The sequence below is a fragment of the Perca fluviatilis genome, chromosome 14 (genome assembly GCF_010015445.1).
Source record: "Perca fluviatilis chromosome 14, GENO_Pfluv_1.0, whole genome shotgun sequence".
NCBI classification, from domain to species: Eukaryota; Metazoa; Chordata; class Actinopteri; order Perciformes; family Percidae; genus Perca; species Perca fluviatilis.
The window spans coordinates 23,689,866-23,705,872 of NC_053125.1; the positions used below are offsets into that span (position 1 = coordinate 23,689,866).

The 16,007-nt window shown below is 39.5% G+C and overlaps 1 long non-coding RNA gene across 1 annotated transcript in view; it reads left to right on the plus strand.

The window, feature by feature from the left end:
- The window catches only part of LOC120573697, a 219,378-nt gene that overhangs the window by 198,475 nt on the left and 4,896 nt on the right, over nt 1-16,007 (plus strand). The gene's annotated exons all lie outside the window — the stretch shown is intronic.

The window sequence follows — 16,007 nt, forward strand, 5'->3', positions numbered from 1 at the left end:
CTGACCCCCTGCCATTTCCAATGATTCTCTGTTTTTCTGGAAACAGTATGTATTTACAGACTGGCAAGACACTTGAGAACGTGAGAGCTCCATTAAAATAAAAAAATAAATGTATTCATGTAAAATGCAACAGGATATCTAATTCTGAGCGTATTTTTGTCGATCACTTTCATTGAACAGCGCTGCTCTCATCTCCCTGGTGACATGTGACTGGAAAAAATCATATGAGGTTCAGCTTTCCCTTATCAATCAGTTGTATTGATTATGAATACATCCGGCTCCCATCTTGTGGTTTGGGGTTACAGAATGATTATGAGAAATAGCTCTTAAGATGGAGAGATCATGTTTCTTTTTACTGGCACGCCAAGTTGTCGTCATCAAACTATCATCCACCAGGGAATAATTTGACTTATTGTAAATATTTGGCATTAAAACATTCAAATGGAGAGAAAAATAATACAAAAATATCTGCACTGACATCAAAAACTACTGAATTGGCGGAGAAGTATCTGTAAAGAGATGATACACAGCTATATGGACATGTGTAAGTGGATACGCAAAAACTGTACACATACACCAACCGTAGACTATCAGTCTGAAACTGTTACTGACTTTATTACCACCTTAAAGGTCCAGTGTGTAACGTGTTTAGTTGTTCCTTATCAAAATCTGTGTTGCCCGTTCACAAACTTGTCCTTTTTCATGAATATTTACCTCCACCATCAATTCCAAGTATTCCTTTTGGCTTGAAATTTTACATTTGCATTCGCATGAACTGGGTTAGACCCTCCATATTCATGCGCCATCTTGAAATACGTTAGCCGGTAAGGGACATATACAGGACGTACTGCTCCGCCTTTCGCGTTTTCGCTGTCACATGATAAACTCGCAGGGTGCTGCTAATGCTGCTAATGGGTGTTGTAGCTTCGCGGCCCCGGCAAGTTTGAAGAAGGAAACATGGAGGACCACACGTATTCAAAATCCAAATTTCAGGAACAGGAGTCTTCTTCTTCTTCTCCCAGAAAAAGAAAAAGAATATTGAAAAGAGCAAGAGACCGGCTTTTTGGAGCGTGAAGGCTACCGTAGATGTAATAAGTACTTTGAACTGCGTGGTGCGAGAGAGTTGATTGCGATATATGATCTCAACGGTAGATGGGAGAATTTCCCACACATTATTATACAATAATACTGCAGTTTACACGTTGTTACAACCTTCACTTTACCGATAGTATCAACAACAGAGGAAGCCACCGTGTCTTAAGAAGCTTGGTGTTTTTATTGTTCTCTGTTAGCTGCCTTAACATTTCCCTTGCTGTCTCTTTTCTCCACGCTTTTCCCTCTTTTTTTGGTATTTTAATTTAGTAAAATATTAAAGTGCTCATATTATGCTCATTTTCAGGTTCATAATTGTATTTAGAGGTTGTACCAGAATAAGTTTATGTGGTTTTATTTTCAAAAAACACCATATTTTTGTTGTACTGCACATTGCTGCAGCTCCTCTTTTCACCCTGTGTGTTGAGCTCTCTGTTTTAGCTACAGAGTGAGGCATCTCACTTCTGTCCCATCTTTGTTGGGAGTCACACATGCGCAGTAGCTAGGTAAGGACTACCAGCCAGTCAGAAGCAGAGTATGAGGGCGTGCCCTGACAGTACCTAGGTTAGGACTACTAGCCAGTCAGAAGCAGAGTATGAGGGCGTACCGCGCTAGCAGCTAGGCAAGCATTATAACGTGTGTTACAAAGTGACGCACGTTGGTCACAGAAGTAAAGGCTGGACTACAATAGAGTTGTTTGGAGCAGTTTGTGAACAGTTTTCTGTTGGTGAAAGTCCCTTTAAGGTGGACTTAGGTTTTCACTTTGTAAACCTATAACGTGCACAAAAAGATAGATAACACAATAAAAGAAAGGGAAAAGCCAAAAAGCATAATATGAGCACTTTAAGTTATTTCCCTAAAAACATATTGCACATTTTTTGTTCATGTATTTCTTCTTATGCCAGTTCAACTTTGTGGTCAAGTTAAGAAATATACATTTCAAAATTTTGGTAACCTATTTTCTGCATTTTCCTTGATAATCAAGTAGACTCATTATGCCATTACAGTTTATTGTAATTGCAGTATCCTATATCGTAATCACAATATGACTTATTTAGATTAGATATGTGGTTGTGATGGTTAGAGGCTAAGAAATGCATTATGTCATTGAAGGTCCTCACAAGTATAGAAATACAAATAAGAGTGTGCTTTTGAGTGTTTTGAACTCAGTTTGACTCCTGCACATTTAGAGACATGGTTATGAGCTCACTTGAAGTTCATGACCCTGCACACTCACCCTTGTGGTAATCCCCACACTTTATCGAGGATTTAATCTTCCCATCATCGCCTACGTCTCTTGTCAATTATTGATTTGTTTCAATGACTTCCTTTTCATTTCCTCTTTCCCTCCCACGCTCTCTTTCTCTTACTCCAACGTTTAGTTTTTATTGTGGTAACCGTTTTGCAACAGGTTCTTCCAGTGTCTTCCAGCTGTCAGTGAGTCACACCTTTTTCCCCTCACATTCTTTTCTTCCTCTACTGGAAAATGAGTATTAAGTAAACAAAGGAGTGTTTTTTTTTTTTTTTTTTACAGATCACACTTCAGTATGTGACAATTGTTAAAGCGAAAGTAACTTTATGATATGTGTTGGCCGTTTGAGTTCAACAGTTTTGGAAATTCTAGGGGTCATTGGCAGGGCTTCCTGTGATCATTATGAGAGAAGAGAGCAATAGATGTTTCTTTTTTTTTTGCATCCAAATCCTCTGCTTGTATGTCATTGCTGACTGGAGAAAAGTCTTGTGTTGACCACTTTTAGCCATGTTAGCACTATGGCTCTATAGGGATGGCAGCGCCGGTCGGTCGCTCTTTCCGTCAGTTCACTACTTTGGTGACTAAGGGCGCTTTTCACACCTAAAGTTCGGTGGACTCCCGTCTCGCAGTCGAGACGGTCGCTCGTTTATTGGACAAAATATCCGCAACTCGCCGGCGCTTCTGCTTTCAGAAACAATGGAGCGACACCAAATTCATAACGTCTTGGGTTTTCTGGTTGTGCTTTAGTATTTCTAATATTTTAGAAGAAGGGGAACAGTGAGCAGCTGACAGACAGCGAGTGAAGGAGACAGACGATGATGTGTTGTCACACAGACGACCAGCGATGTGTGCAGAACAGATTATGGATCTGAAAGTTCTCATCCCTTAAATCCATAGTCCATACTTTTTTTTATAGGGTGCCAGATTTGATAATGTGAAGATGCCCGAATGGTCCCTTCTGACATTCTTTTTAACAATAAAAGTAACATAGAAATGCACTGATCTATAACAATTATCTTTTTTTAAAATGTTTTTAATGACTGTAATTAAATCAACGCCACTCAGGAGTAAACAAATTTAAAATAATAATAATAATTCTGCCTTACTTTTACATCTGTAGTCATATAACCAAACACACTGTATGGAATACCTTTAAACTTGAAGGTGATAAATATATTAACCTCATGTTCATTTTAAACATAACTTATTATGCGTAATGCAAAGTTTGTTAACATTTAAGCTTACAGCATATGACTCTTGCTCTTGTCTTTCACAAACCAAGGCAGCGGGCCGTATGAAAACTGGCCGTGATTGGCCCCTGGGCCGGACTTTGGACATGCCTGCCTTAAATCATATATAAGTCCGTAAGATGTGTGCAAGGTTGAATAGCAGGCTGTTAAAAATGCTCTGGTTTTGGTTCACTTCCTATGTTTGGGTTGGATTGCGTTCTAACCTAAAGTGAACCGAACTCCAGTTCACTTGGAAGCGAACCGAGACCCCCCGTTTTCAAGCGGAACAGAGCTTGTTTGTTCGATCCGCACCAGAGTTCGGATGAGCTTTCACACCCGACCAAATGCTCCAGGGTTCGGTTAAAACGGACCAAACGACATAGGTGTGAAAGCAACCTAAAAATATCTCGATGACTATTGGATGAATTGCCATGGAATTTAGTACAGACATTTATGGCCCTCTAGAATCAGAATCTGGTTCAATGCTGAGTAGGTTTTCACTTACAAGGAATTTGCTCACAGGCACAGGAAGAGACATAAAAGTCAAAGCAAGTATTGCAAAAGTCAAGAAACACAAATAGAAAATAGAAAACAAAATACAATCTATAACAATTTCTAAGTAGTAGTTTTGTGCAGAAATGTGCAAAATATTGTCCAGGGGACGTGCTGTTGACCTTTTTTGGATCCGAGTGAAATGTCTTGACAACTATCTGATGGGTAACTGTGCAGTGTGGTGCAGATATACGCCGTCTCTGTGAACTTTTGTGATTCCATGACTTTTCATTTCATTTCTTTTTTTTTCAACGACATTGGCTAAATAAAAAAAATTAAAAACCCTTCAAAACATATTCAACTTTTATTAGCCTGAGCTTTACTTGGTGCTGATTAGCAAATGTTAGCATAACCATCTTCATCATCGGCGGTCACTCAAAATGAGTATGACTGTCCTCTCCGTAGGGTCGTCTTCTAGTGGGTCTTCAGATGGCTGTACAGGCCCATCCGTGATCCGCATATGTTGGTGCAGTGTGGGCAGGGAAAAGTGGAGTGGTAGAGGAGCCTTTTTTCTCATTTTCCTTGCGGTGCTGTCGCTTTGTCTCTGCGACATGGTGGAGTTCCATTTCATGGCGCGCAGCTCCTACCTGCACAGTTGTCTTCCAGCCACGCCTGTCCCAAACGATGTGCTCCCAGTTGCCTACTGGAATTTGAAACTTCTTAAAGGTCCCATGGCATGAAAATTTCACTTTATGAGGTTTTTTAACATTAATATGCGTTCCCCCAGCCTGCCTATGGTCCCCCAGTGGCTAGAAATGGTGATAGGTGTAAACCGAGCCCTGGGTATCCTGCTGAAAATGAAAGCTCAGATGGGCCGATCTGGAATCTTCTCCTTATGAGGTCATAAGGAGCAAGGTTACCTCCCCTTTCTCTGCTTTGCCTGCCCAGAGAATTTGGCCCACCCATGAGAGAGAGAGACATCATGGCTTTCAAACGAGCAAAGTGGCAGTTGGTCAAGGCCACACCCCCACCCTCCACCTTGCCCCCCCTCTCTCCTCTTCAATAGCTACAGACACAGAAATGGCACATCCTAAGGAAAGCTCATTGTGGGACTGGCTCTAGCGGCTGTAATTCTGCACCACGGCTGAATTTTGGGAAAGAGACTTCAGATACAGTATTAGGGGACCACTAAGGTCTATATAAAAGATACTTCAGATACAGTATTAGGGGACAACTAAGGTCTATATAAAAGAGACTTCAGATACAGTATTAGGGGACAACTAAGGTCTATATAAAAGAGACTTCAGATACAGTATTAGAGGACCACTAAGGTCTAAATAAAAGAGACTTCAGATACAGTATTAGAGGACCACTAAGGTCTATATAAAAGATACTTCAGATACAGTATTAGGGGACAACTAAGGTCTATATAAAAGATACTTCAGATACAGTATTAGGGGACAACTAAGGTCTATATAAAAGATACTTCAGATACAGTATTAGGGGACAACTAAGGTCTATATAAAAGATACTTCAGATACAGTATTAGGGGACAACTAAGGTCTATATAAAAGAGACTTCAGATACAGTATTAGAGGACCACTAAGGTCTAAATAAAAGAGACTTCAGATACAGTATTAGAGGACCACTAAGGTCTATATAAAAGAGACTTCAGATACAGTATTAGGGGACAACTAAGGCCTATATAAAAGAGACTTCAGATACAGTATTAGGGGACCACTAAGGTCTATATAAAAGAGACTTCAGATACAGTATTAGGGGACCACTAAGGCCTATATAAAAGCATCCAAAAAGCAGCATGTCATGGGACCTTTAAGGCTGATCTTAATATTGTCCTTGAAGCGGGGTTTTTAAGATCTGTTTGGGGAGACGTGTATTTGACATGCGAAGGACATGGCCAGTCCATAGAAGTTGGTACTGCATTATTGTGAGACTGAACATGTTGGCTTCCTCCGAAACGCTGATGTTGGTACGTCTGTCCTTTCCAGTTGATCCTCAGAATCTTCCTTTAGTGTCTTTGATGATGTTGCTCCAGGGCTCTCAGGTGCCTGCTGTAGGTGGTGCATTACACACTCGTGTCTGGGCTGAGTAAAATATTCAATTTCTCTTTGTTTTAACCATCACCTGAAGACAATTCATTTTTCATTTTCATTTTTGTCAAACCTCACATGTTAATACAGTGTTTTTGGCCCAGGACTTGGACCTCTTTTAAGGTTTCGTTTAATTTTTTTCTTTTTTTTTCTTTTTCATTTGACAGTCATGGAAGAACTGGCAATATCCAGATTTCATGCAGCATAATTAGTCTGGAAATCTGGAAAATGAATCACTTTGTGACTGAGTTTCACTCTGTGTATTATCTGGCTGTATGCAGGCTGTGGAGTGATGGATGGATAGATGGACGGAGGGTGCAGCCCTTTCAGATGGGACTTTTTGAAACAAAAATATTGCATGAATCAACTCGAAAGTGCTTGACAGGAAAAAGTGGTTCGTTTTTTTTTGTTGTTGATGGGACTGAGAAGGTAAACGTCCAAATATCTTCCATCTCTGCTCATTTCGCTTTTGATATTGATTGCGAAAGTGTGTCAGTTGGTAAAAAAAGAAGCTATTAAGTTCCCTAAAGTGTTTTTCTCTACCAACAGTGGTTGTCACTCATGTTTTCTTTGTGAGTTTGTCATCACAAACTGCAGCTGCAGCTATAGAGACAGTTTTAAAACGAAATCTCAAACCAGGTGCGGTTCACAGGTTTGACAGGAAAAAACCCACGTTTCTGCAATGAGGAAAATCACACACCTCTTACATACCGATTTACCAACAGACACGTCTGCCTGCCTGGAAATACTGACACTTGTACAAGGACATGCCTGCATGCAAAATCTGTTGCAGAAAATGAAAGAAACAAATAAAGTGCATGATCTTTTTGGTCCCATTGGATCATTATCTGTGCAGTTTTAGCACTTTGGCAGAGTGACATCTTTCTTATCTTTTCCCACTATGAGATTTGATCTCTTTTTTTCCTTTTAACACTTTTCCATTCTTTCAACGGGAGCATGCCTATGTTCCCACAGCCCTATGTTCACACAGTTCTAAGATTTATTTTTCAAAATTAGGCCCCATGTTCCAACATTTCCTTTTTCATAAATTTGTATAAGATTTTCTCCCCCTTTCTCCCAATTTGCTAGCCAATTACACCCAACCTATTGTCAAGTAGCAATGGACTACAGATGGAATGTAACCCTAACAATTTTAAGAAAAATCTTATATAGGGCTGTGGGAATATAGGGCCTAATTTAAAAAAAAAATCTTAGAAATGTGGGAACATAGGGCTGTGGGACCATTGGGCTTTTCCCTGCTACTGCTGGAAGCTTGCATTGTGCCAACGGTTTCTGCTGCTTCCTGCTCCTTTTCTGATGAAAAAGCACTCAGGTTTACTGTGTTTGCGTTGAGATGAAAAAAATGAAACTGGATGACGTGCAAAATAACATTTCCTTAACATCTTTGTCACTTTATAAATGTTCAAGAGCAGTTGTGCCCCGGGCCTCACATACACAATCGAAACTGCTGGTACCTCCTCAAATGTCAATGTAATCCCTCCCTGCTCTTCGGCATTATAATACTAAACTAACACACACATGAAGAAAGTAAGTAAGTCAAGTTTATTTATAATAGCATTTTTCACAGATAAAAAAGTGCTTTACAATAAATTGGAATACAATAAATAGAAGACATAAGAATACAAGGAAAACATATGTACATAAAATCAGCCAGCCATGAAAGTCTAACTAAAAGTCTGTTTGAATAGGCAAGTCTTCAACTGCTTTTTAAAAGAATCAACAGAGTGTGAACAACGTAAAGAAGGCCGCAACCGGTCTGCTTGGTCACACCAGTCTTGTCATGACAAAAACCGAATAACACTTACTAAAAGAAGCGTTATGACTTGTTTATAATGTTTATGACACGTTCATGACAGTGTCATGTCACTATTATGTAGATACCTTCAAGTAAAGTGTAACCGGAGTTTTCAAATGGTTATGAAACTGTCTCAATGTAATACTGATGCCTCTATTTGACCTACATGAGTAAATAAGAGCATCAGCAAGAAAGAATCATTGGCAATGTCTGCCAAAAGGGTCCGATTCCCGCCAGAATTGATTTACGGCATTCATGTTCACCATAAACTTCTTCAGCTCAGACTCCAGCAGGGCCTCCGAGAGCAATCCAACCCGCCGTGGACAGACCCAGATCCGACATCGCTGACGCCTTAGACCTGCAGCCGAGGCTACGACTGGAAGTAGAGGGATCTGTATCCGGCTACGAGAGGCAGCAGGGTCCATCTGCAGCTGCCAGACCTGGAGCTCACTGCCTGCTTCCTGGGAGCCAACACTGACACCACGCTGCTGAAGGCCCAGGCCGTATTGATAGGCCCGCTGGAGGGAAGACAAGCGCGTTTTGTTTGTTTTTATGTAATGCCTTCCCACTCCCAGCACTTCATAAGCGATGCTTAGTCAGGTGCCTAAGTCGTTTTGTTATAGACACAAAAAGTCTCCTTTGGCGTCACTTTTTGACGCTCTAGGTTGGTACCTTTGGCTTCACCATTTGACGCTCTGGGTTGGGACTCTTGGCATCACTTTTTTGTCGGGACAATAGTCTATCTGACAAGGATAACGGGACAGTTAATTTTAGGAAAAGATCAAAGGTGGGGATTACAAAATGTACGTTTAAAGGAATACGCCACCGTTTGTTGAAATAGGGCTTATGACGGTCTAGCCTGGCTGTAGATAGGTGGGCCAACGCATTTTTTGTCTCAGTGCAATTAATTAGGTTGTTTTTTTTGTCTTTTGTTGGCTCACTTTTACTCACTACATGCTATCCGGCAACATAGGATTCAATTCACTACGCTAAGCTAACTAGCGGCGGCGCTGCCGGTGTTGCACCGGACTAAAACAATGCATGCACAAAAAATGCATTGATGCGTTGATGACAATGATAGGCTTTCCAAAGGGAGTCTGGCGAGCTGCACTTCTTTACAACATGATGCGTTGGTGCTTATGTCCACAACGGCTGCCAAAATGATTGCATGGACACTGTTTAGTTTCTCTTCTCTGATCTTTCTCTCTTTTGTTTTCACCACATCATCCCGTCCTGAGATGGGCCGTCACACTTCTCTCCCACAGCAGTCTGATTCTGTTGACTCAGTCTGCGTGCTGATTGGTTATTGTCTGTTCTCGGTATTTCTCATGATCCCTCGTACCTGCAGCTGAGGGTTCAGCCGTGTGCTTCTGCATCCAGTCCGGTGGATTATAAAGTGTGGTTTAATCTTTCAGAAGACATGAGAGTCACAGCCGACGGGACATCGGTGTGTTTCTTTCCTTTCTCCAGTCCTCTGTCACTTTATCTTTTCTTTCTTTGTTTTTCAATGTTCCTTGTATTTCTTTTTTTTTTTTTTTGACAACACAAAGGTAGAACAGACACTTCTCTTTTCTAAGATACTTGCACATTATTTCAAGACTTAAACTACAGCCTTGGCTGTTTGTTCAAAGACATAAAATGTTGCAGTGATGTGTTTGGGTTCTGTTGGAGTAAAAGTGTTTTAAATAGGAGTTTGAAAAGAAACTAAGATAAGTTTCCATCTTGGTATTGCTGATAAAGAGAAGAACATTAGGGAATTAAAGGACCATAGCTTCCAGGTGCACCAGAAGATTAGACAAGAAAGTTAAAAAAATTTTATTTACTTTCACAAGTTGAATTTTACTATTGGAAGCATGGCTATAAGTGAAAACGTTTTTATGCAGCACACTTATAGAACATGAAAATCCAGAATATATATACTGAAATGGTTCAAATTGGCCACTCAGGCAGTATCATAGAACTTCACTCCATTCATGAAAACCATCAAATCCACATACACATACAGTACATACAAATAAACATACATACGTAAACACAAACACACACACACACTCACTCACTCACACACACGCGCACACACACACACTCTCTATTGGTTTCCTTGAAGTGGTTCATCTTCAAGAACTTAGTGTTGCAAACAGAAAGTCTGTGTGTGCTTGTGCGTGTGTGTGAGAGAGCGAGCGGGCGCACGCATGGATCCAAGTACTTTTTCACATTTTGTGTTCATGTAATTTGTGAATATGCGTCTTTGTTAACAATTATTTCCAAAATGTCATGTTTGTGTGTATTTCTTTACTCATTTCTTTGTGTGCGCACTCTCAAACCATGTCTTTGAGGTGTTTTTTTTAATTTGTATTTATTTATTTTTTACATCTGTGCTCATTGTAATAGCTTTCTCTTGTTCTCTGTTTCTGTCTTCCATCAAGCCAAAGGAAAACTCAAAGCCGGTTCCTTCTTGATGTTCACAAACCACAGTGATCTGCTGGCTGGGGGATAAAAACAGATATGGAGGCATTGAGACATCAGTCAGTCAGTGTGTTGAGAGTCTAAACCAGACCACCAGTTTCTGTGTGTTCCCCACATGACAGGTCCTGGTCCCATTGTTAGACTCATTTGGAAGAGTTCACAAACAAAACAGTTAACATTTACATTTACAACAACAACATGTTGAAAGATTTGAGTTGATGTAACCAAGTCTATCTTCTTGGATCCTATTTTTCTAAAATGATATGGATCATGTCACCTTAGTCTTAGTTACACTTATGTAAAGTAATTGACCATTTTTGGCTAACGATTAAACAGATCCAATGGAAAAGGCTCTGATTTTTGAGCGAGATCTCAAATAATATGTGCAGCATTGAGGATTTGAGGAAGTCAAAGGTTGAAATTTTCTGTCTCTGTGTCTCTGTCTCTGCGGATGGCCGCCCACCATGAGCCAGGGTCTGTCCGAGGTTTCTGCCTGTAAAAAGGAAGTTTTTCCTCGCCGCTGTCGCACCAAATGCTTGCTGGTGGGAAATTGTTGGGTCTTTGTAAATTATAGAGTGCGGTCTAGACCTACTCTATTTATAAAGTGTTCCGAGATCACTCCTGTTGGGATTTGACACTATAAATGAAATTGAATTGAACTGAATGATGTTGGTGAATGAATATAATTGGACATTACTAGTTAACAGCTGATGAAAGAGCCAATGATTGGTAAAGGGATATCTTGCTGATTTAAATCCAGCTCTGTGTCATGGCAGTGTGTGCAGATGAACAGTGTGTGGTTTCCCTACATGGCTGCAGCTCACAGAGCTCCCAGCTGAGCTGAGCAGCGGAGGTCTGCCACGATCCGCCGGATAATGCATGCACTGGCGCCACGGAGGCCAAACACCATTCGTGTAAACACACCGCCCACACGAAGATGACACAGAGCTGGATTGAAATCGGCAAGGTATGCCCTAAGCAGGGTTCAAAATTAGCACCATCGACATGCTGGTAAAATATGTATGTGGCTGGTAGATTTGCTTCACTCGCCAGCCAAAAAAAAACAATGTTAAATCTTTTGGGTGGCTGGTAAAATTTTAACATTCACTAGCCATTTGGCTGGTGGACCAAAAAGTTAATTTTGCACTATTCCTTTAAGCATGAATGAAACAGCTGATGCCAATCAGCTAATGAAAGTGGGACTAATTATATGCTGTCATTTTTCATCTTTTAACTATTTTTTGTGTGCTTTTTATTGACTTCTTTTTAGAGAGGATAATAATCAAATGGCATCACTGTATAATGAGGAGTTAACTTGTTATTGACCAGAGATGTCCCTTGAATAGTGTGCAGGATCTTTCCGTCATTATTTTTCATATATGGTGGCTTTCTTTGATGCCCCTGTCATTAAAAGTGAAGAAGGGACATCTTTCCATAATTAGAACTTTAAAACAATACTGCTAGGATTACTGGATATATTCAGTCTGTGGTAAGGATTCGTAATAGTCTTTACACTTTGGGAGCTTTGGATCAAAGTATCTGTGAGAATTATAAGCTGTTATGCTTCTAAACTTGGTATTAGACATTTATTAGAAGGATTTACGTCACTGCCAAAGCAAAGTCGACTTGAACATCAGAAACCAGATTGTGTCTTGCTTTACACCAGAAATAAACAGTGGCTTCTTAAAGATGAGGTAACAGTCTTTGGTTACCATGAAGGCAGTGTCTTAGGTGCTGAACTGTAACCATGCCTTAATATTACTGTAGTTGTCATGTGCAGATATTGTATGAATATTTCAACATAGCGCTGTAGATGGAATGGTGCGTCTCTGCAGTGTTTAGTGCTATTAACAGTTTATTTAAGCTGACAGAAGGCACCTGGTCTCACTTGTTCCCCATCCACAAGTTTTCTGACCGTTCTGATTTACATGGTTCAGTGCTCCAAGCTCATTAGCATATACAGGCTGCCTGCCATCTGTTTGATTTGCATGCTGGATGTGCTTGTGCACTTACTTCATGTGGTTTATAAAAACACACAAAGTTGCTTTTACGTTTTATTATTTATGCATACTTTACTGATTTTGGAAGCTGTTTGAATATCTGGATCTTCACTGCATTAAGACTTTTTTTGTGTTTTTACTTCTTCAGAATACAGTCTCAACAGAATCTATGTTGTTGGTTGGTTGGCGCTCTATGAATATAATAATAATAACAATAATAACAAGTCAGTTTTAGAGTTTTTGTACAGGTGCTGCACTGTCACTTCACCCAAAGATGAAAAGTTTGGGGAAGGGGCGGCATATCATAGTGGGGGGTCTGGCTGTCCTCCCCCAGGGAAGTTTTAAGCGTCAATAACTTCATTTTCTGCATTTGGATACACTTTTGTGCACCAATTTATGATGGAAATACTTTTATTTAGCCTATGCAAAGAAAATGAACACAGATGACGATTCAAAATATATGAAAAATATAATGGTAAGTATGTTGTTGCGTGTCATTGGGAATTTTTAAGTGGGTATATGGAAATCCTGGAGCTTTCTTAGTGGGTATACTGCATACACCAGCGTATCACGTAGACGACACCACTGGTGTAAAGGCAGGATTAGCTGAGAATTTAGGCACTTTTATACATTAAAAACATGCAAATTGTGGTGTTTTTTTCCTAACTATTCTCTCTTTAGCTATCTAGAAAAAGGAGAAGAGTACATATTTTTACTTTATAGTTTATTACAGGAGTACATTTAACAATCACGGTAACAAAAACTGGAAAGAAAGAAAGTCGAACAAGACATTCATATTAAACTAAATGAACATTTTTCCCGTAAAAAGAAATAGAAATATTATGTACAGAATGACATGAGACAGATTCAGAGAAACCAACAGGGGAGAGGAAGGGGAAAATGTAGTCGCATGGCACTTAAAAAATAGACATACCTCGCAAGTGCTTTCTGTTTTCCATAATTAATATCAAATAAAATGCAGTGATAATAAGTCTGAATAACAAAACAAATAATATTTATTACATCAAATCAACAATATTAACATTTTAAACACTGTTTACAATATAACTGAAATACATAACATTCTAAATACATCCAATATTTACCAAAGACCTTCCCATTTAGGCTAAAACCTCTAAATCTGTAATAGAATAAAAATTAGCATTTCAAATATCTTATAACAACAATATTAATCGTACAATAACATTAATATTAGGTTATTAGTAGACGTAAATAGCTGCTTTTTCCCATGGCTTGCTAAAGAAATGAATATTGTACAAATGAATATACACTATAATCTATGAATGCTTTTTGCTTTCACAAAATGCAAATATTTTAATCAGCTAAATTATATATATATATATATATATATATATATATATATATATAAAAAAGGGGAAGAAATAGCAAATCTCACTTGATACAAACTATTGCAATCTAGAACTCTCAATTAGAAAATGTACACAAGAAAAGCAGCAAAAAAAATCTATTTTTATATAATTTTTTATCATGAAGAAATCAGTGGTGTGGTTGGTAGAAAGAGTGATCAATGTCTAGCACTGGCAGAATCCATCTGTAATGCTATTGGACAACAGGATCGTCCAAGAAGAAAAGCCCTCAGAGCACAACCCTGCCCTCCCCTGAAACTTCATTGGTCCTTCTCCCTTAAGCTTCGGTATGGAACTTAGAACCCTATCCGGGAATTTTAAAATGTCCAAGAGTTCCGCTAGAAAGTCCCGGAGTTCCGTTGCAGAAGCTTTCCTCTCTAATCATGGAAGACACAAAGCTCTGAGAGTTCTGATTGTGCAATCACCTCAAACAATAAATCTCTTATAGCTAATAAAGTTGCTTACACCATGGAATTTATGTTTTTGCATTCTTAGCGTTGATTGGAGGAGCAGCAAGAAAAAAATTGTCACCTTCTCCACACAACTCAAAATGGCTGCCCCGAGGAGACAGGAAAAATAAAAAAACAGCACACACATAAACAGACACAGAATGACAAAGCAACACTCAAGCAGCATGTATGTAGGTCTTCTCCTCTCCATCTCCACCTTATCCCTCTCACTTTTCTCCCCCCTCCAGCTTCAGGAAGGCTCGCCACTTCACGAGAGCGAGTTCTTAATCGTATCCTTGTTGCTGGATATAGTCGCCGTCCGAGAGAGTACAATCTCAATGCAACTTAAAAGTGTAGTTTATGTATCAAAGCACAGGTTCAGAGAGTTTACAAAGCAGACCTGGACCTCATTACTTATTGACTTTGTTACTTTTATCTTGTGTGATACCAATTGCAACACCAAAATTGCTTTCTTCTGGGGGTGGGATACAAAATGGTTGCATAAGGGTATGTCTCAAGTGAGAGCAAGTGTTTTTTTGGAAACCCCTGATATCTTTTAGTTTATGTGGAAGGAAGGCAAAGTAATTGAAAGCTTTTCAAAAAGTAATCGGTCCAGCTCCGAAACTACAATAGTGAGTAAGTGACATTATTTATGTGCAGTCAGTCAAGGTTAAATATTAAAAAGCAAAGGCTTATTCATTATTCACCACAATGTCTACTCTGCACCTGAGTTCACACATCACCAAGCTTACTGTGATATGCTGTAGGCCTATATACAGGATGGGCAACATTTTGAGTCAATGCATATGGGCAACCAGTGGATAGCGGGACTGAGGGAAAGGTTCGGCAGTTCTTACCCTTTATGTCTATTCTTTTTTTTTTTTTTTTAATGTTGAGAACTGTAGCTTGTTCTACTGTACAATGCATGCATGGAAGTGCCATGGAAAAATCAATGAGGATCACAAAATGTAGTGGCAGCTTTGTGAAGAAAACAGCTGGAAAGGAGGTCTTAAGAACGTGAACAAATTGCCCATTTACATCCATTCAAAATGTTGTGTTCCACCCATTAAAATATGCAGCCAGAATATCTTCCCCGTCATTTCTAAGCCCTTTCCTTCACTGCCTGAATTGATATTTCACCATAATTAGCAGTACAAATGTTGGCGGTTCAAATTATTTACTGCATCATGATATAGTTGGCTCGAAGTAACGGTGCAGAGCCAATCTGACAAGCTCAGCAACACAGTGTACCTGTGCCGCAACCTGCTACGCAATGTGGTACGATCCCTTTGACTGCATCTGTAAGCCAGTAAACAGTTTGAATCTTGATGGACCTTGGATGGAAAACACAATGCCACCACCGATGCTTGTCATTCTTTCAAATCTTTCTCAAATAAGCAGAAAACAGGAGTTGAATCTGGATGAAGCCTTGAAGAACTCTGGCTCAAAATTGACCATATTTGACCAGAAGATCTAGAACTCTAAGTCTTTATAGCCATCTCTTTTACCCTGCTAGACAACTGCAATGGTTCACTGTATTTGATTAAGCACAAGCAAAATGCTAAAATATCATATTCTTTCATCCTATACCCTGTTTCATCCATCTCGCCTTCCTTCCGCAACCGTCTTTACTTTTACTTTTCCAAATTCAACCCTTCATTTCACCAAAAGTACCACCATACTTCTCTTTCTCCCATTGTGCACTACCCACA